Genomic DNA, 20977 nt, shown 5'->3' with positions numbered 1-20977 from the left:
GTTTTTTTATTTAGTTTTGTGTTTCCAGAGATTGTCTATAGGTCTAGGTCCCCATCAACTAGGAATGTTTAGCTCCAGGTCTAGCTACTGCTGACGTCTTCCTTCCTGGTCTTATGATGAACTTGTTGAGTGAAGATTTACATTGTACCAATTGCTGGTTCCAGCTAATCCAATGAAGATCTACTGGATTAATAAATTATATGAAGCAATGCCATTGAAAGGACAGGGGAATCAGCCATAAGCTTAAGACTATGGTGGTCTAGAGTACATTTTGCCTGCAAGAGACTCTATCAAAGGATAGATTATGCCTTACCTGGTCGTGAAGGAGAATAATGTGTGGACCTCCATCGAAGGGAAGGTTAACCTGCCTAGCTCATGAAGTTTGAAGAGGTTGCTGTCAAAGTCCTCCTTTTAAATCTCTAAATGAGTGACATGTCATCCATTCAATGTCTTGAGTTCCCCTGAAATGTTAATACTCTAGGCGACCACCTTAGTTTACCTAATGGCAATGCTGCCCATGCTTACAATTATAGATGGCAACTTTTAAAAATGACTGGGGTACTCTCATTACTCATCCATATGACTGAGACATGTCATGCATAGAAATGGTTAGTGGCAGTGGCAGCACAAATATTGGGGTTGCTCAAGCGCCCACAGAGCTAGATTCAATGCTTACAATATAATAGTTTAAACATTTTTACTTATACAAAAATAATAAAAAAAAATAAAAGACATTGAAACAAAACAGTAGGCTATTTATGACAATGTGATCAGCCGTAAACCCAGAGAATGGCCATTGCATCAATCCACATTATTTATCAAGGGGCTAACACAGGATAAATCAGAGATTTGTCCTCTATTTACGCTGTTTAAAGCAGTCTCCATAAACCTTTATGGAGACTGCGAACCAACTCAATTTAACAGGTTAACTTTTGTTGCTCGTCTTTAAAAACTAATGTAAAAGTATCAGCAACCAGAGGAAAAACATATTAACTCTTCCTCATTCCTGCTTGCACCTTTCCTGCTTCTATTGGTACCACTTCACAGCAGGGTGCAGTAGGTTAAGCAGAAAAAAATGCAGCTTAAAAATAAAGCAAAAAAACTTTGAAGGTTGAAGGGGTTAAATGTCTTCTCAGATTAGAGGATTCTCTGGACCCCTCCTCTGTCTCATCTCTGCTTGTTCTCCTGGCATCTTATCTGCAATGCAATTAGTTATTGTGGCCACCTGAGCCCAGCACTCAGGCATTTTCCCCTCTTCCTCTGCCTCCTACACTAATCTAATGCCCTGTCAGATGGAGGAGTGCACACAGCAGCCTTCTGCAGGTATGTGGGAGAGGGGCTTTGCAGGGCAGACAGTCTTTAGCTGTCATTGTCCCAACAAGAGAAGTTTGCTAAATACTGGATAAAACATATTTTTCAACACTGCAATGAGCAGCAACAAAAATAAGTTTTCTCCCAAACAGGGGGACGTAATGATAAATAGAACCCAAAGAGTGGTGAAGAATTTACTCAGTTACAAATTAACTGTTTGACTGTCTTTTTATTAGAAATTCCTGCCTTCAGTATTTTTCCTCCACTGCAGCTTAGGTGAAACATCCTCATCTTTTGAAAGCTTTCCAAAAATTCTATATAATAACACAAGTTAATAAAATGAGATTGCGTTTGTTAGGATACCAATGGCAACCTAGGTATTTATAAGGACTGGGATTTGTAGAGGTGACGTCACTCAGCTGTCCTCGTATTGGGGACAACGTCGTTGTATTGTAATTTGAGCAATTAGTGGGGTTGGCTTATGGTAATTGTGGGTATGGCTACTGAAAAAGCAGAGGGAGGAGAAAGCTGTGACCATGAGATCACGGGCATCATCTGCCTCCCAGGCAGGCCTTCTTGAGAGAGGCCTTACTCACTCTTTATTTCTTCCTCTTGCGTCTCTTTAATTCCTGCCAGACAAGAAGGGGATATCCAGTTCTCTGGCATCCGCAGATATTCATATAACCAGCGTGATACAGAGAACAAAAAGTCTCAGAGAAAATGCAGGTAAGCTATATAAGAGACCATTAGTTGTATCTCTCCATCTACATAGCTATCAGTCTATCACCTAACTAGCGATCATTCTATCAATCAACCAAGTCTATAAACGACACAAAGTTAGGGTGACTATAAAAATGGATTATTAGATACAGTGTATCAACATATATCTTTTATTTGTAATACATAGATATAAAGACCAGTACATACACCAATATGATTATTCTGGAGAAACTATTATTTTTATCGCTACTCATTGCAGTGATGACAAATATGTTTTCTCCTGTATCTTGGCTTTCTGGGATAGTGGCAGCTAAAAGTGCCTGTCACTGCGAAGTCTTTCTCCTGCATACCTGCAGAAGGCTGCTGCCATCCGTCTGACAGGGCATGAGATCAGTGTGGGAGGCAGAGGAAAAGGGAGACGTGCCTGACTCAGGTGACCCCAATACCTACCGATAAGATGCTGGACAACGAGCAGAGATAAGAGAGAGGAGAGGTGGGGGGAATCCTCTAATCTGAGCAGCGATTGTAACTCCTTCAGCCTTTAAAGTCCATCTGCTTTTTATTGCAAGCAGAATTTTTTCTGCTTAACGTTGTGCACCCTGCAGTGACAGGGTTAAAGGAGCGATCAGTGACTACAGGAAGGAGAGGAGGAGTAAGCAGCAACCAGGAAGAGGTAAGATGCTTCTCCTCTGTTGGTGCTGAAAGCTATACTCTTGCATTGCTAATGCCATCCTCAGATGACGTTAGTTTTTAAGGACAAGACACAAAAAGTTATCCTTTTTGTTGCTTGTTAAATTGAGTTTATTCGCAGTATCCACACAGGTTTATGGAGACTGCGTTAACCGCGTACAGTAGGCAGAAGAAATCTCTGATAGGGCTGGATTTTGGTAGCATATTGGAACACATATCTTTGCATTTTATTTGGATTATATAATCAAAACAAGCAGTAGTATAAGGGAAATTGCATTTAACCACGGGTCTGTCCTTTATCATTTTCTTTAATTAGACCTTTAATGTTTATAGGGATACATAATTTGTATAGTTTAATACAGTTATTAAAAATGTGCTCTATTTACATGGCCCTAATAAAGTGTGTGAGCACGAGGGTAGATATTTGTGTCTTAAACTATAAAATTATATACAAATAAGTTAATGATGTAAAATACATGCAATATTTTCAAAATTAACACTTTTAGTTACTACTATATATTACAGTGCCATAATGTTGCCAGTTTCACAAAAGCTGTATAACAATCGATTTCCAAGCAATTTACATTTTAGCATGTATGGCTGGATACTTGTTTCACTAGGCAAGAAAAACATATATAAAACATCCATACATTTTAAAATATCTGTTGTTCACTAATCATTTAAAACATTAGCTCAATTTTTGATTGTGTGAAAAGGGTGAAATTACTTTTCTTTTGTTACAAACTATTGTTGTAATTTTTTCTTAGCTGCCAATAGGGTACTGTAGATAAATGAAGATGTTTTGGTGACATTATATATGAATTTTCCTTACTAGGGAAGAACAAGTACAGAGGAGTTTCTTCCTCTCCTCTGCAATAAAACATTGGGAATTACTAACCAATTGAAGTGATCTATTGCTTATACATACTTCCCATGTGTCCTGATTTAGGATGGTCAGTCCCGATTTGAGGACTCTGTCCCTTTGTTCCAACTGCTGGCATCTTTGAGAAAGAACCCACGGGTTTGAAAAGTTACAGTTTATATCCCATTCATTGCTGCTCTGCATAGCGGGCAATAATGAACTGGTGCAGCGCACTTCTGCCACTGGCAATGTTTTGAGGAAAGGGGTGGGGGCTTCAGAAGTGCTAGAAAGGCCCCTGGGGTTAGCCATGCGCCCACTGTGATATGGCCATGCCCTCATCATTAATGGACTCTGCCCCCCTTCACAGTCTGTCCCGATTCGAGGGGCTGCATATTTGATGCGTTTATGTTGTTATTATTAGTAGTAGTATTTTATTTAATTATAATTCATGTATTTATTTATGAAGTTCTAGTATTTTTAACTGCATTGCACATCGAGAAGATTGTTTCACAAACAATGACATGAAGATAAAAGGGACAATCCCCACATGAGCCTACAATCTTGGATTATTCTTAGATTCCTAGATTCTAAGATATTAGTTCCTTATACCTACTTAAAAACACAAGCACCAGTGAAACCACATGTCACATGCATGTGATTCTTAACTGCATTTTACTCGTGTTTAGGGGTGATCATTTGAGGTCACCTTGCCTTCCCCAATGAGTTCACAAGCGGTAAACGCAAGTGAATGGAGCAGGCAGCATTTGGAAAAACGCAATGCTGTCACAAGGCTTACGAAGGCTAGTAGTATTGCAAGTAGATATGGAGTCATTGGAAACAATAGTTTCCATTTTTACTCATTTACATGCATTGTTGAAAAGGTCTAACTTAGAATCTTTGTGTTTGTTTTGTATCTTTGCTTAAAAATGGTAACAGTCAGTTCAATGAAGAGTAACATGTCATTTTTTACTCAAACAGTTGGAGCTTCTAAAACACTTTTATCAGTTCACAAGAAGGGGGGAGTAGAGGAATGTATACTTTACAACAGGTACTGCTCAGCATATGGTATGCATTTTATATTTATCTCCAGGTATGAATAAGTGTCTTATAATTAACACTAAATGGATAGGCTTTTGTCACAAGCTGCGGCACTATCCTCAACGCCTCGGGTATACTCAGACCTCTTCTGTGTACCTGCTGTTTTCCTGGCAGCCGGTACATCATTTTCGGCCACCGTGTCCCGACCGTTGCCAGGGTGACCAGGATGCACTCCTCGCTGCATCATGGCAATTAGCTGACAGCCGGGGTGCCTAGTCATGATTAATTATGTGCCTCCTTTGTACCTGAAGGGGGTCTGTGCCTTCCCCCCTTCTGATTGGTCCTTATCAGTATTTAAGGCAGGTGGGGGATTAGCCTTCCTGCCGGTTATAACATTTGAGTCCCAGCATTTGCTGGCCAGCTCTCTGTTCCTGTTGATACTCTGTATGCCTTGATTGATAACTGTTGTCACCTTTGACTTGTTTCCTGGACCCTGCTTGTTTGCCAATTGCCGCTGACCTCTGGCTCTAATCTTGGAATATCCTTTTGCCTGTTTATGACTCTCCTGCTTGCTTCTGACCCTTGACCTTTGCCCTGACCCTGGTTAGCTGTTTGCTGTGTTGCCTGACTCTCTGCCTGCTACCGGTTACTGTACATCAGCTTTAACTACCACCTGTTCTAAAAGCTTAGGTCAATGATTGGTAAGTTGTAACAGCTTTGTATACAAGGCACCAGTTAGGGCTCTGAATATTTTACTTGGCATCATATATGGCTTAGAATACTTATCACAGATATTCACCTGTCATTACCTCCTAACCATGCTCGCCTCCCAGACTTCTGCCATGCTGCCCCCATTCTTTGGAACTCCCTGCCCCATCTCACTCAACTTTCCCCCAACCTTCAATCCTTCAAACGCTCACTCAGATCTCATCTGTTCAAGCTTGCCTATCCTACCACCACCTGACCATCTTATCACCTCCTCTTCCTTCACCTGCCGTCTCCATTTTCTCCCAGTTGGTCCTACTGTCTCTCACCACCCCTCCCTCTAGAATGTAAGGTCTCATGGCCGGGTCCTCTCTACCTATTGTTCCACGTCTGTCTACTGTCTGATTCCCTTGTACTTCCTGTCACGTCTTTTGCTGCACTCTGTGTGAGTCCCAATAGCATTACTCACACTCATCTGTGCTATTTATGTGTATTACCTCATCTATTTGTTACTCTGTACCCTGCGCTATTGAGCCTGTGGCACTTTATAAATAAATAATAATAATAATAATAATAATAATAATAGGGCTCAGTTTTATGCTTGACACTGGACATGGCTCACAGTCTGATACCTAGCACTAGACATGACTTACCAACTCTGGCTCAGCCTTTGATATTTTTTACCATAAGTGGCTGTGCTTTGTATTACGGCTACTTGTGCTTTTACAGCCACCAGAATATTAGCTTCCAGAATTGTCTCTGGTGTTAGTGTATACTTTGCAGACTGTTTTTATTTATATAATCTTGATATTATAGAAGTGTTTGCTTTGTATACTGACCCAAGTGTGGTCTGACTGCATAATTGTATACTGTTCATTTGAGAATATCATTGTGTATTAACTACTTAAGTCCACAATGTAAATTATTTTACTAATCCCTGCAATCAATACTCCAATATGTCCTATATAGTGACACACCTAGACTGACTTGTAGTCCTACATGTGGTTAGTCAATACACCTCTCCTTCCATTCAACCCCCATTCCCCTCTCACCCTCCCCTTCACAATTTTAGGATACACTTTAAAATCTAAAATTATATGCTGATAATGTTTTGCCTTTTTGTATAATTTCTGATTATTTATCTTTGTATTGCTATTATATTGTTGAACATTTGTACAACTTGTCATTTTGACATAAATAAAATGTGTATTTTTTTATTTATTTATTTGTTTTGAAAAAAAAGATCAGGTATGAGTAATGGAGGTAAAATACATTGTTACTTGTTACCCAGACTTTCCATAAATAATATCTTAAAATATATAGAAACATTGTTGCACTTTCATTTCTATCACTTTATAAGTTGTAATAACCCTTCTTTGAGGAACAGGATTTATATAGGCCCTATAATGTTTGTTATTTACTGTATCTAGTATTTGTGGCATATGTATATATAACCAATGAAAGACAGCACTCACAGGTTTTCAGTACAAGGTATTCCATATTTGAAGTTGTGTTTCATGCTAGCAACATGATTTGGAAAGGAAAGCTTTCAGTACTCTGAATGGTGTTACTATTTGCCATTAGATGGTTATTACTAGGGAGGTAAAGGATATTATATATGTCTCATCATTTAAAGCAGACAGAAAATAATAACACAAGAACTGATATTGGTATTGCACAGGGCTCTCTCCTGTCAGTTGTAGAGCCGCTATCAGCCTATTTCTGGCTGATATTATTCAGTTACATTCCTGCTCTGAAGACGCAGCACAGTGGCACAGTGGTCAGCATTGCCAGGTCATGGGTTTGATTCCGAACAGGGCCTGAGATCTATATTTGTGTGTTCTCTGTGTGTTTGTGTGGTTGTGCATCCGGTTTCCTCCCACATGGAAATTTGGTATAGTATGGAAATTTAGAAGTGACCCTATGAAAAATATAATGAGAATGTAAGTGATATTTGATAGTTTTATAATGAAGCCTGGCGGAGAAGTGGCGGTACCACTTTATACACTTCCACTTCCACCACTGATTCTAATGAAATCAAGTCTAATATGAATGTATGTGTGTGTCCATGTGGTAGGGAATATAGATTGTATGCTCCAGTGGGGCAGGGACTGATGTAAATGATTAAACATTCTATGTGAAGCACTGCAGATTATGTAGGCATTATATAAATAACTGTTAATAATATGGCTGGTGGAATTTAGAACAGGAAGTTATCAGAGAATGACACAGGCTGATTGCTGTAGTGGCTCCACCCAGGCAGCAAGGGTCAGTGACTAGTATATATTGCTTTTTTCTTCTTCCATCAGGTTATTGCACAATTTGCTATAGTTGATACCAGGTATAGCGCAGTGTATTATTGTTAGCATCAGATAATGCTGATCTTTCTATATTTGGTGTTGCATATATCACACTTCTCGGTAGTTGTTACCGGATATCAGTCATTTTTTTTATAATTGCTGCCAGAGTTGTCTCTCTTTTCTATAGTTGGCACCAGTTATGGTTGAGCATATTATTCTTTGCAGTATATATGGCTGAACATATTATTTTTCCACAATATATTGTTTGTTGGTACGTGTAAATATACTTTATTTTGCTTCTTGCTGTGTTAAATACAGTTGCATAAATAACATATATATTTTCAAGTTTTGTTTTTTTTAACTATTTATTTTGAAAAATAGCAATCATGTACAGATAAGAATCAACAATTAGTACATTTGCAGGGCAGGAAACAAAAGCAGAGAACAGTACATGTCATGGGCATATGTCAATGAAACTGAAAATATTCGAGTAGTAAATATATAAAATAGCCAGAGGTTATCAATAAACAGACCAGTAATTATACAATTGTTATCCAGAATACTCAAGAAACTATAACATTTTATAACAATATAATGTGGGGGGGGGGGGCACTGGTCGCCACCGAGACTGAAAGAAAAAGAGAACACACTTCCCTTTATCCACACAATTCCCTACCCCTATCTCTCCCATTTTAAGAAGAGAAACAAATAAATAGAAGAGGGGCAAGAAGAAAAAAAAAGTTTCAGAGGAGATTACTACTTAGATTCTCTGGGAAGGGAAACAGCATCAAGAGTCAAGAGTCAGGTAACCTATGAATATAGGGAGTCTATTTAGGAGGAAGGGGTTGGTGCAAGAGGTATGGGGTTATAAGTAAAGGCAAGGAGCCCAAATCTGGTGGAATTAATCATCCTTATCATGCAGGTGGTATGTAATCTGTTCCATCCCGGCAATAAACCAGATATAGGATCGCAGGGCCGCCATAGTGGGGGGTTCAACCTGTTTCCAAGACTTAGCTACTAGGCAACGCGCAGCAGCCAGGACATGGGAGGCCAATTTCGCAGACTGTCTATCATCATCAGTCAAAGGGTAACAGAGGAGAAAAGACCACGGATCTTTCCGGACAGGGCATGGAAGGAGGGAGGAGAGGAGGGCTCTAACTCGATCCCAAAAGGAGGATATTTTAGGGCAGGACCACCAAATATGAAAAAAGGAACCCATCTGGCCACAACCCCGCCAACATAATGGAGAACTAGAGGGGAACATTTTAGTGAGTTTGTCAGGTGTATAATACCACCTATAGTATACTTTATATGCGTTCTCCTTCACCAACGTTGAAATAGAGCTGGTGGCGACTTGATCCCTTATGATTTCCCAATAATCCTCCTCTGGGGGGGGCCAGATCTCTCTCCCATTCCCTCTCATGCCTACCGCCCGGAGGTAAAAGTACATTGAGAATTAAGCTGTAGGTAGAGGAGATCGTGCCCCTACCCAAGGGTGAGGAGAGAAATAGGGATTCAAAGGGAGACCTAAGAGGGGGGAGAGGAGCCCCCCGAGGAGAGAGCCAACAAAGTGTCGTAACTGGAAATACTCGTAGAATTTAGGATGGAGACTTGGATATTTAGAGCGTAGATCATCCCAGGAGATAAAGGCCCCCTGAAATAATAGGTCTCCGACAAATCGAACTCCCGCAGTGACCCAAGGACTATAGAAGGCAGAGGAGAGCCCTGGAGGAAAGGCAGGGTTACCCCAAAGAGGTAGGACAGTAAGAGAGGACACCGGTATCTTGAGATGGGGTCGGCAGGTCTCCCATATTGCAGCTGAGAATAATAGGGTAGGGCATTGGGAGGTGAGGGGAGATCTAGTCTGTTTTGAGAGACCCCATATACAGGACAAAATTGGAAAATTAAGATAAGCGGATTCGATGTCAACCCCCGACAGTGCCGCGGGGGGGGGGGGGGGGCAAAGGAGGCTACGATCTGGCTCAGATGAGCCACCCAATAGTAAATTTTCAAATCCGGGAAACCCCTACCACCACCTCTGGTGGGTCTCTTTAAGAGAGCCATCTTAATCTTGGGAGACCGGCCGTTCCAGATAAACCTAGAGAGACATTTGTGGATAGATGTCAGATCCGAAAGGGGGACTCGGACAGGAAGGGTCTGGAAATAATATAGGAGCTTAGGAAGGAGGTTCATCTTGACAGAGATGATCCTGTCCAGCCACGAAATGATCAGTGAGCGCCAGGAGAACAATTCAGACTTGATCTTAGCAAAGAGGCCCGGGTAGTTCTCCCGGTAGAGGGAGTCATAGGAGTCGGTAATGAAGATACCTAAGTATTTAATTTTCTTTCTCTGCCACCGAAAGTTAAAGCGGGAGGTGAGTATCAGTCCCTCTGGGGAGGGAATATTAAGGAGGAGAGCTTCAGATTTTGTAATATTGATCTTGTACCCTGAGAGGTGCCCATAATGGTGTATTATGCTAAAGAGTCCAGGGAGAGACTTCTCAGGCTGCAGGAGAGTCAGAAGGACATTGTCCGCAAAGAGAGAGAGCTTACTCTCCAGATTCCCCGTCCGCACATCCCGTATGTTCGGGCAGGCCCGGATAGAGGCCGCAAGAGGCTCTATAACAAGGGCAAAGATGAGAGGAGACAGAGGGCGCCCCTGGTGTGTACCGTTGGAAATGGCGATAAGGTCAGAGGGAGAACCGTTGATCATGACTCTTGCGGAGGGTCAAGAGTATAAGGCTTGAATACCCGTGAGGAGGTTACCCCAAATCCCAAACACCGATAAGGCTCGGGACATAAAGCTCCAGGAGATCCTGTCAAAAGCCTTCTCGGCATCAAGGGAGAGAACAATGGCCGGGGCCTTCCTGGTATTAATGATATGAATCAGATCAACGACTCTCCTGGTATTGTCTCTGGCCTGACGACCTGGTATAAAGCCAACCTGATCATAATGTATAAGGGAGGGAAGGACCGAATTTAGTCTATTAGCCAAAATTTTTGCATATAATTTGACATCCATATTAGGTAGGGAGATAGGGCGATAACTAGCGCAGTCATGAACATCCTTACCCTCTTTATGAATGACAGAGATCCGAGCCTCCAAAGAATCCCTAGATCAGGAGCCCCCAGTCAGGATTGAGTTGAATAGGGTGTGCAAACGGGGGACCAGGAGCCCAGCAAACTTCTTATAGTACACAGCAGTAAAGCCGTCTGGCCCTGGAGCCTTTCCTGTTTTCTGAGACTTTATGGTTTGTTCAATTTCATCTCTAGTAATCTCAGCCCCCAGAAGAGTACTAGCCTGTGAAGAGAGTTTCAAAAGCTTAGCAGAAGAAAGAAAAGATTCAGTCAGCTGCGAGTGTTGCTGGAAGACTAAAGGGTCAGACGGTTGGGGAAGGTTGTAAAGTTTAGTGTAATAGGATTGGAAGGCAGCACGTATCTGCTGAAGGTCATAGTGTAAAACTCCATCGGAGTCCCTGATAGCCAGGAGATTCCGGGCCGCTATCTTTGCTCTAAGTTTGGTGGCCAGCAATCTATCGGCCTTGTCGCCCTTTTCGTAGTAGCGCTGATTGAGCCACTTCAGTTTATTGGCAACCTGGTGGTACAGCAAGAGATTTAATTCACCACGGAAATTTTCACGTTTTATATGTATTGTCTTTGTGATTTTTTCCACCTTGCTATATTATGTTTCTCTGCTTTTTCAGTATGTGTTTCTTTATGTATGATATAGTTATAGCCGGTGGCGGATTTACAACTAAGGAGTCTGTGGACACAAAGATTATGATCTTTAAGCTCCTCTCTGCTGGTCATACCCTTTCACAAGTCAAAGCATACTACTTTGTGGAGGAAACTGGTACTATATAGTTATCCATGCACAGAATTGTAACACATAAGCATTGCATATAGAACAACATAAGGGACATTGTGCAAATGCCCCAGTCATAGTCATTACAACGAAGACCTAAATGCCGACAACAGTTTCAACGATATTTTAAAAGAAAGGCTTTTTTAGGAAGGCTTCCATGTTATACAGCCAGCGGATCCTTGCATTGCCCCCATAATACCATCATCCCTTACAAGTGACATCGATCTCACTGTCGGGATGTCCGTTTGTCTAAATTCTGGTATGTCAATATTTAAAAACGACTAATTTTACTCATGTCAGGAATTACATCTGTCGCTTTTAAAATATTGTTCAAACTGTTTTCGTCATTTAAGTCTTTGGTATAGCCAGATCCGGATTAACCCAAGGTCTAACTGGGCTACAGCCCAGGGGCCTCGGGCATCCAGGGAGCCCTTGACAGTGCTCAGCGGCATTATTGATTGGTGCGGGGATGCCCCCGGGCCGATCAATGCTGCTGAGCCTGTCACTGTTGTCCTTCCGCGGCTCTCAGTAATCTCCTTACTGAGGAGATCTTGTGAGTCTCACTCTCACAAGATCTCCTTAGTAAGGAGCTTACAGCACGCCGCTTAAGGACTACAGTGATAGGACAACAGAAAGAGGTAAGCGATTAGGGTGGGGGGCGGTGGGTGGCTCACGGGGGGGGGGGTCTCATGTGGGTGTAGCTCACTTGGGAATGGAGGCCCCCTTAGCCCAGGGGCCTCCATTCTTTTAATTCGGCCCTGGGTATAGCGTACCCATCCTAAATACCCAAACAGAATAAGAACAGGCGCTTTTTTTTTTTTAATACAAAAAAAGTAATGTGTTAGAATGCGGTATGCCCCCACACATTCCTTGTACTCTGTAGTGCTCCCACAAATGTTAGCTAGCAGTGTCCTCCATACATTGATTGTATTAGCAGTGCCCATCATACATTGATTGTATTAGCAGTGCCCATCATACACTGATTGAATTAGCAGTGCCCATCATACACTGATTGAATTAGCAGTGCCCATCATACACTGATTGTAACAGCTGTGGCCTCCACATGTTGGTTATACTACTAGTATCCCTGCACACTTATTAACTACAACAGTGTACTCACACAGGACTATATCAGCAGTTGGTTATATCTGTAAGGCCTCTTACTCAATAATATTCAATGCCTGGTGGTTTGATGCAGACTGTAATAAGGTAGGACACACAAGGCACCCTGAACAAGATGCAGGTTGTTGGAAATGGTCAGCAAAGTTTTACTTCTTTCAACCCCTCCTCCAGCATCTCAGCTAACAATGCAGTGACTCCATGTCACTCTAAAGGAGTAGTGTCACTCTCCCACCACTTACTGGGAGAATTGCTATCATAGAACGGTCTGCACTTCTTTCATTGTCTACAGTGCACTCAGGCAATGACAGTGATGTACCGGTCACTGCTGTAGACTAGACTGTGTAGGCAGTTGAAAGACAGGATTGGCCACTGCCTGAAATGTACAGCAAGGAGTGTAAACATTTCTTCTTTGTGAAACGTTTCAGAATCGCCAGCCTGTTAAAACATGGCATTACTCGGTCCTTGAAGTAGCGCAGTCTTATAGCCCCCTGTTTTGAGAATCAAAAGCAGTATTGAGAGGCTGAGGGTGACTTTGGTACGCCAGCCATCAAAAGGACTAGTTTTGTAAAGAAGATAAAAATATTATGGCCCTTGCAAAAGAATGGAGCTAGCCCTCACTGAGAGCCACAGGCCTGTGCCTAATAGTAAACCCTGGATACAGAAAACATTTACACCCACACCCACGTTTGGTATGTGTTGTTACATATACTTGTGGTGTATTATCTTGACAAAGGCCCCTGTTAGGTCTGAAACATCAATGTAAGATGTGAAACCTGTAGTTATGATCACCACTGTAAGAAATGAAAAATGAATAAATAAGAATTTTATTTGAGTACTAGTGAGTGTCCTCTCTATTTCCAATTGTATACACTCAGCAATTAGCTACAACATTAAAACCACTGACAAGTGAAGTGAATAGCATTGATTATCTCGTTACAATGACACTTGTCAAGGGGTGGGATATATTAGGCAGTAAGTGAACAGTCGGTTCTTGAAGCTGATGTGTTGGACTCAGGAAAAATGGGTCAGTATAAGGATCTGAGCAACTTTGACAAGGGCCAAATTGGGATGGCTAGACGAATGGGTCAGAGCATCTCCAAAATGACCGGTTTTCTGCGGTGTTCCCGGTAAGCAGTGGTTAGTACCTACCAAAGGTGGTCCAAGGAAGGACAACTTTTGAACCCACGACAGTATCATGGCCGCCCAAGGCTGATTGATCAGCATGTTGAACAAAGGCTAGCCCGTCTGGTCCAATCCCACAGAAGAGCTACTGTAGCACAAATTCCTGAAAAAGTTAATGCTGGTTATGATATAAATGTGTCAGAACACACAGTGCATCACAGCTTGTTGTGTTTGGGGCTGTGTAGCCGCAGATCGGTCAGAGTACCCATGCTGACCACTGTCCACCGCCGAATGGGCACGTGAACGCCAGAACGGGCCATGGAGCAATGGAAGATGAACTGATCTGATGAATCGCGTTTTATTTTACATCATGTGGACGGCTGGGTGCATGTGCGTCATTTACCTGGGGAAGAGATGGCACTACGGGAAGAAGGCAAACCATATGTATGTCAAAGTGGTATACTCCTACTGTTACATTTTCCATACCACCACTTCTAATAAACTATATAATCTATACCCTTTTTACACAGTAACTTTTGGATCTGGCTCCTAGATTTTGGACAAACGTGTCTAGTGCTGGTGATTCAGATAATTAGGGTATTCACTCCATTGTCAGCTGTCCCTAATTTCTAGGTTACAGGTTTTAAAAATGTGTTCCCGAGTTATATTGTCCCTGGAAATTTACATATGTTTCTCTAGTGACCAATTATATAAACTACAACTGCTATTAATGTTTATATAAGATGCCATTCTAATTATTCACTTTTAGATTTGGGCTGGGCTTTGTAAGTTAATTAAGGATGAATATTTTTAAAAGAATGTCATTGTAACCATAGTCACAAAACTTGTTATAATACATACACACCACTCCAGCAGTAAAGTGTCCCTGGAATTATACTGTTGGTCTATAAATGTTGAAAACTGTGTTTATTGGGCACTGTGGAATGTAGATAACTGTAGGTCTGGATTTGAAGTTAATACACAATTGCTATTTATTTGGGCACTCTGTTTGCCTATGCATTTAAATATGTATGCAATTCATATAGGAATAATGTACAGTGTTAGTATTTATTTCACAGAAGAAAATGTGATCCCCATTAAAATTATTTGTTTGTCCCGTATTATTTATATATATATATATATATATATATATATATATATATATATATATATATATATGCACACATATCAACATTTTTAAATGGGACCTAATGGTAACAAGGGGTGGAGTAAAATGGAAAAAAAAATCACTTGTCCACCTCTGATCAAGCCCCACAAATTCTGTTGACTCATGTCCTTCCTCGTATATGTGATGTTAGGTGGACTTCTTTTACAGGACTGTTTTAATACAGTGAAAATTGACCAGGGCCTGCCAGGACAGGCAGCCTACCCCTACATTCCCCAGTAATGGAATTTAGATGGAAGAAATTGTATCTCAGCCCTCTCGTGTCCCAGAGATACACGAGATCTCGGGCCTGATTCATTAAGGATCTTAAATTAAGAAGTTTCTTATTTAAGTCTCTTGGACAAAACCATGTTACAGTGCAAGGGGTGCAAATTAGTATTCTGTTTTGCACATAAGTTAAATACTGACTGTTTTTTCATGTAGCACACAAATATCAACTTTAAATTTCAGTGTACAAATAAGCTATCAAGTATTTGTGTGCTACATGAAAAAAACAGTCAGTATTTAACTTATGTGCAAAACAGAAGACTAATTTTCACCCCTTGCATTGTAACTTGGTTTTGTCCAGGAGACTGAAATAAGAAACGTATTAATTTAAATTCCTTAATGAATCAGGCCCCTCATCTTTAAAATGTAAAATTAGAAAGTTCTAAATAATGACTCCTACATTGTCCTAACTAACATTAGTCCAGGATTATTAATTCTGATCATACATCAAGTTTAACTTTAGACCAAGATCAACTATTAGCCTTACCAGAAATCTAGCTCAAGCTCTAAAACTATCTTTAGTCTTAAGATTTTACTCCTCAAATCCTAAAAATGTGATAAACCCGCTCAGACTGATTTGTATCAATAGAAATGTTTTTTGCTCTCAAAAATATAATGCATTCTATTTTTAGGATATATTCACAAGTTTCCCCTCATGATTGGCAGAGAGGATTGAGGACCAACTTGCTCTAGGCCCATTAATATCTTACAGCATACATTCCAACTGTCTTTCAACTACTGAGACTGTTGGGAAGTATGTCTTGCTCACATGCAACTGTTGTGCTGCAGCGCTGGTGTTTTCGGGATTAGGAGAGTTAGCGGGCATACTAGTGCTTCATAATTGCTAGACACTCCCCCATGTGCACGACCCTGCCCCCCTTATCATCTGTGCACCTTTCCGTTATTTGTTGCAGGGGGACTTCCTTGACATGGTTAGATCAGCAGCTAGTGACTCGGGTCTGTTTACAAAGCTGCGATGAGCCAAAAATCTGGAGAAAATAGCTGTAGGCCATCGCAGATGTTCTTTTAATTTATCAAGGGGTTAAAGCAGGACAAATGAGAGTTGCCTTAACCTGTCTGATGCTCATCATTGCATTCCCCATAGACTTCTATGGCACTGCGATGTGACCTAAATTTAACAAGCGGTAAAAAACCTTTGCTTTTCACCGCTAGCATTAAAAAACTAATGCCACCTTGAAATGGCATTAGCTTATCTTGTTAATGGAGTCCCTATGGACTCCATCGGCACTGGAGAAGTCGGTCTTTATCAAGTGCTGGGACCTTTAGCCGCGCATGCGCAGAAGGCACTGGGGTCAGATCCTCCATTCGGTGAAGGAGGTTTCAGATAGTTTAGATGAGCGGAGTTCACAAGGGCTCACTAATAAGCCCTGGCATGGTAATCTCACACGGCAAGACAGTTTGTATTGCTGAGGTATGCAGCAGTACAAGATTATTCTCCCTGCCACACACTGCCCACCAATGATAAATGGACCCCATAAGGTCTGAAGTTAATGAGTATATGGAAGATAAAAGAAAAACGCAGTAATCGGGGCCTTTAATCCCCATCTAAAATGCATTCAGTCATCAGTATATATTTAAACTACTTGTTGATATTCAACAGAAGCACTGCTATTTTTCTATTCATTAATTCAGGCAATCACAGTTGTTTACATAAGCCTGTGTGCCTGTTACATAGCTCATCCTGTTATGTCTGATTGTCATAGTTTCTAATGCAGGGTTATATCTGGCCTTCATGAGCACACATTGTTTTTTGTTATATAAATGGAACAAACAACTGCAGTCTATGGAATTTCCTTTAAAATATATATATATATATATATATACACACACATACATACAAGTTAACCCGTGCATGATACTCATGCATTCTAGTCAAATCAAGCTACTTAAGGTGTTAAAAAGTTTCTTGTCATGCATTTGGGCCTAGCCCAGGCCTCCTCAGGGGAAGAGCGTTACTTCCTGACGCAAGCGCCCTTTTTTAACGTGGTTTTGTCCACATCATCATTTTTCTCCATCACCTCATCCTTCATCTTTATCGCCACATCTATCCAGATGTCTATCCAGACACAGGGATCTCTCTCAGCGGTCCTGAGTATCACACTCCTCTCGCTCTGTTACCCCCGGCAACCACCAACCACTCCCCACTGTCACCCCCCGGCAACCACCAACCACTCCCAACTGTCACTTCTCCTTCAAGAAATATATATATATATTTTTTAAAATCTTTATAAACACTTTTAACAATTAACAAATTAAATTAACAAATTAAAAACATCTTAGTATACCAAATTTCAGCCCTTTCTGAGTTTTTTTTCCACACACACTAAGAATTTAGTAGGTCAGTGTATAACTCCGCCCAGCAGGTGGCGCTGCAGCTTGGTTTTTTTTTTTTCACACACACACACAGACTAACACACGCCACTAGGCTTATATATATTTATATATATATATATATATATATATATATATATATATATATATATATATATATATATATACACATATATACACACACAGCAAAAAGAGATACAAATGGTGCTAGTAACAACAACGATAAAGATAGGAAAGTTCAAAAGGTGCAAACAGTGTATAGCATGTACACGTTGATATTTCAAGAAGTCCACCATACACTTCTCTCGTGTGCGAGCGTCAGCCGATTTAGCCATATACCAGATGGTTGGTCCGGAAAAGATTATTTCTAGAATAAAGCAAAAGCAAGGCGCCTCATAATGTAATATATTAGGTGTAATGGAACCTAAAGTGGAATATATGTGTACCAGGTAAGACTTGTCAAATGGCCTTATTAGATGGTGGATCCTCGCCTTTATCGGGATGTTCCTCTGGAACTCGCCAAATACATAAGAATAATGCAGAAACAAGCAGTAATAGTGTAGTACTTCTATATAACCCTTGGTATACCTCGTGAGGGTAAATGTCACGCCAGTGGTGCAAACACCAGTCCTACCACATAGAATCACCACTCAGTGGGGCATATTCAATTCCGATCCCAATTCGCGGGATCGCGCCGGAACGGCCGCGAACCTAATCCGCAGTACCGCAATAACGTGGATTTTCGTTCGCAGCCTATAGGGCTGCGTACGAAAATCCGCGTTTTTGCGATACCGTATTACCGGCAGTAGTACGCACGTTACCGCGGATCGGAATTTAATATGCCCCAGTGACTCCAGAAGTGCAGTGATATCATAGAAGGGAAAGAGCCTCACATCCAATTTCCCAAACAATCTAATATTAAATATGCGTACCAGATTCAAAATGATCACCAGCACATCAATAGTACATCATAGAAATCGTCCTTAGATCAAAGATGTCTCCCCTTAGATCAGTGGTCAGGGAACAGGGGTAAATTACCCCAAATGGGGTAAAAAGGAAATTCCTGGGGGTAATGCTGCCCATTCACATGCTGTCAGTTGGATTGTAGACCCTTTTAAATGTGAAATTGCTGTTGTACCAGAAGAGCCTCAAGGGTTGGCAGAGGCACTTATTGCATACTTGCCAACATTTTTTTTTCTTTTTCCGGGAGATGCCGGCTGGGACGTGGGCGTGTAGGGGGCGGGGCTGCGAAATCGCGTCATTTTGGCCCCGCCCCCGTGACGGAATGACGCAAATCGCGTCATTTTACAATGGGGGCGGGGCTAAACGCCGCGATTCCGGGTGAATCGCGGCGTTTAAACTAAATTTTTCCCCCTTCCTATCAGGGAGATTGCCACACTCGTCCGGGAGACTCTCGCAAAATGCGGGAGTCTCCCGGACAATCCGGGAGAGTTGGCAAGTATGACTTATTGAGCTTCGATGCAATAATGAAGCACGTATTACATTTGAAAACAAAACAGATCTGTCATATTTTTGGATGTCAACAGCTGCAAAGGCATTCAAAATTGCACACGAGGAGGCAGTTACAAAGTTGCTGTCTTTTGCAACAACCTACCTTTGTGAACAAGGATTTTCCGCTCTAACGAACATAAAAACAAAGCAGAGAAATCGATTGGACGCTGAAGACTGTATCCAAATTGCTCTGACATCAAAATGCCCCAATATTGATGCTCTCGTATCAAAAATGAAGCAACATCATTTGCCCAAAACCTGAAGTTTTGAAGCTGAAGCTTTCAAAGACATTTTGAATAGATTCAATAAAATTTTGACTTCCAATAATTAATAATATATGATTTCCTTCCTTTCAAATCAAGAGGGTAACGTCGACGATTCTACATATATTTGGGGGTAAAAGGTAAAAAAGTTCCCTGACGCCTGCCTTAGATAGTCAATTTTTCGTAACTAATAACAGGAATGGAAACGTTGGAGAAGATGACACACTTTGACACGCTTTCAAGCTTGTCAGCTTCTCAAGCTCACTCGGAACTGAAATTCTGTGTCTGGCAGGAGATTATATATATATATATATATATATATATATATATAGTGATAAAGTACTGCATTCACTGGAATCTCACACAGGTTTGCTGAACCATTTCACTGTTGATTAGTAGTTGTCAGGATGGCTAAACAGTTACAGCGATGGTACAGCTAGTACTGCAGACTAGCTGTGTTTTTACCTATTTTCTTATAGGGGAACTGTGACAAATATGCCTTTTTGCCATATGCTCCTCCCCTTACCGTCGCCAACCTCGGTGACGCTGACACTGTGGAGAGCACCTCTTGGAGATAGAGGGTGTCTGCATTTTTGTGCAGACTCCCTGGCCTATGCTCCACTGTGAAGTGGTAGGGCTGCAGCACTAGGAACCACTTAGTTACCCGGGCATTCACTTCCTTATTTCTATGTATCCACTTTAATGGTGCATGGTGAATTCTCTACCGAGGAGGTAGTACCCGAGAGCTTCGGTGGCCCATTTGATGGCTAGCTATTCCTGTTCCACCATGGAGTAATTCTTCTCCCTGGGCAGAAGGTTTTGGCTCAGACAAAGGATTGGTTTCTGTATCCCATCAAACCTCTGCGAGAGCACGGCACCCAAACCGACTCCAGAGGCATTCGTTTGGAGATATAATCTCCTGCTGAAATCCGGTGCTTGGAGTATTGGTGCCGAACCACTCGAAAATTCTGTCAGGCAGCCTCCGCTGCTTCCGACCAGACCAACTTGTCTGGACAAGCTTTTTTTTTAGAAACTAAGTAAGAGGAGCAGCTCTAGTGGCAAAATTAGCCATAAACCGGTGATAGTACCCAACTAGACCCAGAAAGGTTCTCAGCTGGCTCTGACACCCAATTCACAGTTTGAACTTTTAACAAGTGTGACACTACAATGACCAGCAGTATTTACACTTTTGCAACCAAAACAGCTGCTAATTAGTTCCCAGTACACAGGTTTATCTCTTCACAGCAACAACATTTGAAGTAAAGCATTTGATGCGTTATAGTGGTTTTTAACAGACTCCACTTATCACCTTTGCATCTGGAGGCTGGGAGGACGGCTGTGTTTTAGCTGTCCTACACATCCCACGATGACACCACACGTGATAAAGTACTGCATTCACTGGAGCCTCACACAGGTTTGCTGAACTATTTAACTGTTTATTAGCAGTTGGATGGCTAAACAGTTTCAGCGATGGTACAGCAGTCATATCCAGCAAAAGTACCACAAAATCTTCCACCACCTACATCTGGCTAAACCAGGGTTTCCCAAACCCAGTCCTCAGGGCTCCCTAACAGTGCAGGTTTTCTGGATCACATGTGACATAATTAGGACCACCTGTGGATCTGTTACAATGAGTCAGTCAGTAATGAATACACCTGTGCTC

The 20977-nt window shown here is 41.5% G+C and overlaps 1 protein-coding gene across 3 annotated transcripts in view; it reads left to right on the top strand.

The window, feature by feature from the left end:
• Nucleotides 1-1833: 1833 nt before the first annotated feature.
• The window catches only part of CUL1 (cullin 1), an 80918-nt gene continuing 61774 nt past the window's right edge, over nt 1834-20977 (top strand). For 2 of the 3 annotated variants that reach the window (XM_075212512.1, XM_075212513.1), the window contains exon 1: nt 1834-2037. The gene's annotated coding sequence lies outside the window, so the exon portion shown is untranslated. Of the gene's footprint in view, nt 2038-2387; nt 2525-20977 lie in introns of those variants that run through there. The other variant, XM_075212515.1, reaches the window with a different exon arrangement.

This window comes from Mixophyes fleayi, chromosome 5, assembly GCF_038048845.1.
Source record: "Mixophyes fleayi isolate aMixFle1 chromosome 5, aMixFle1.hap1, whole genome shotgun sequence".
NCBI lineage: Eukaryota > Metazoa > Chordata > Amphibia > Anura > Limnodynastidae > Mixophyes > Mixophyes fleayi.
Note: the sequence above shows the minus strand (reverse complement) of the source record. Positions and strands in the feature narration are given on the sequence as shown.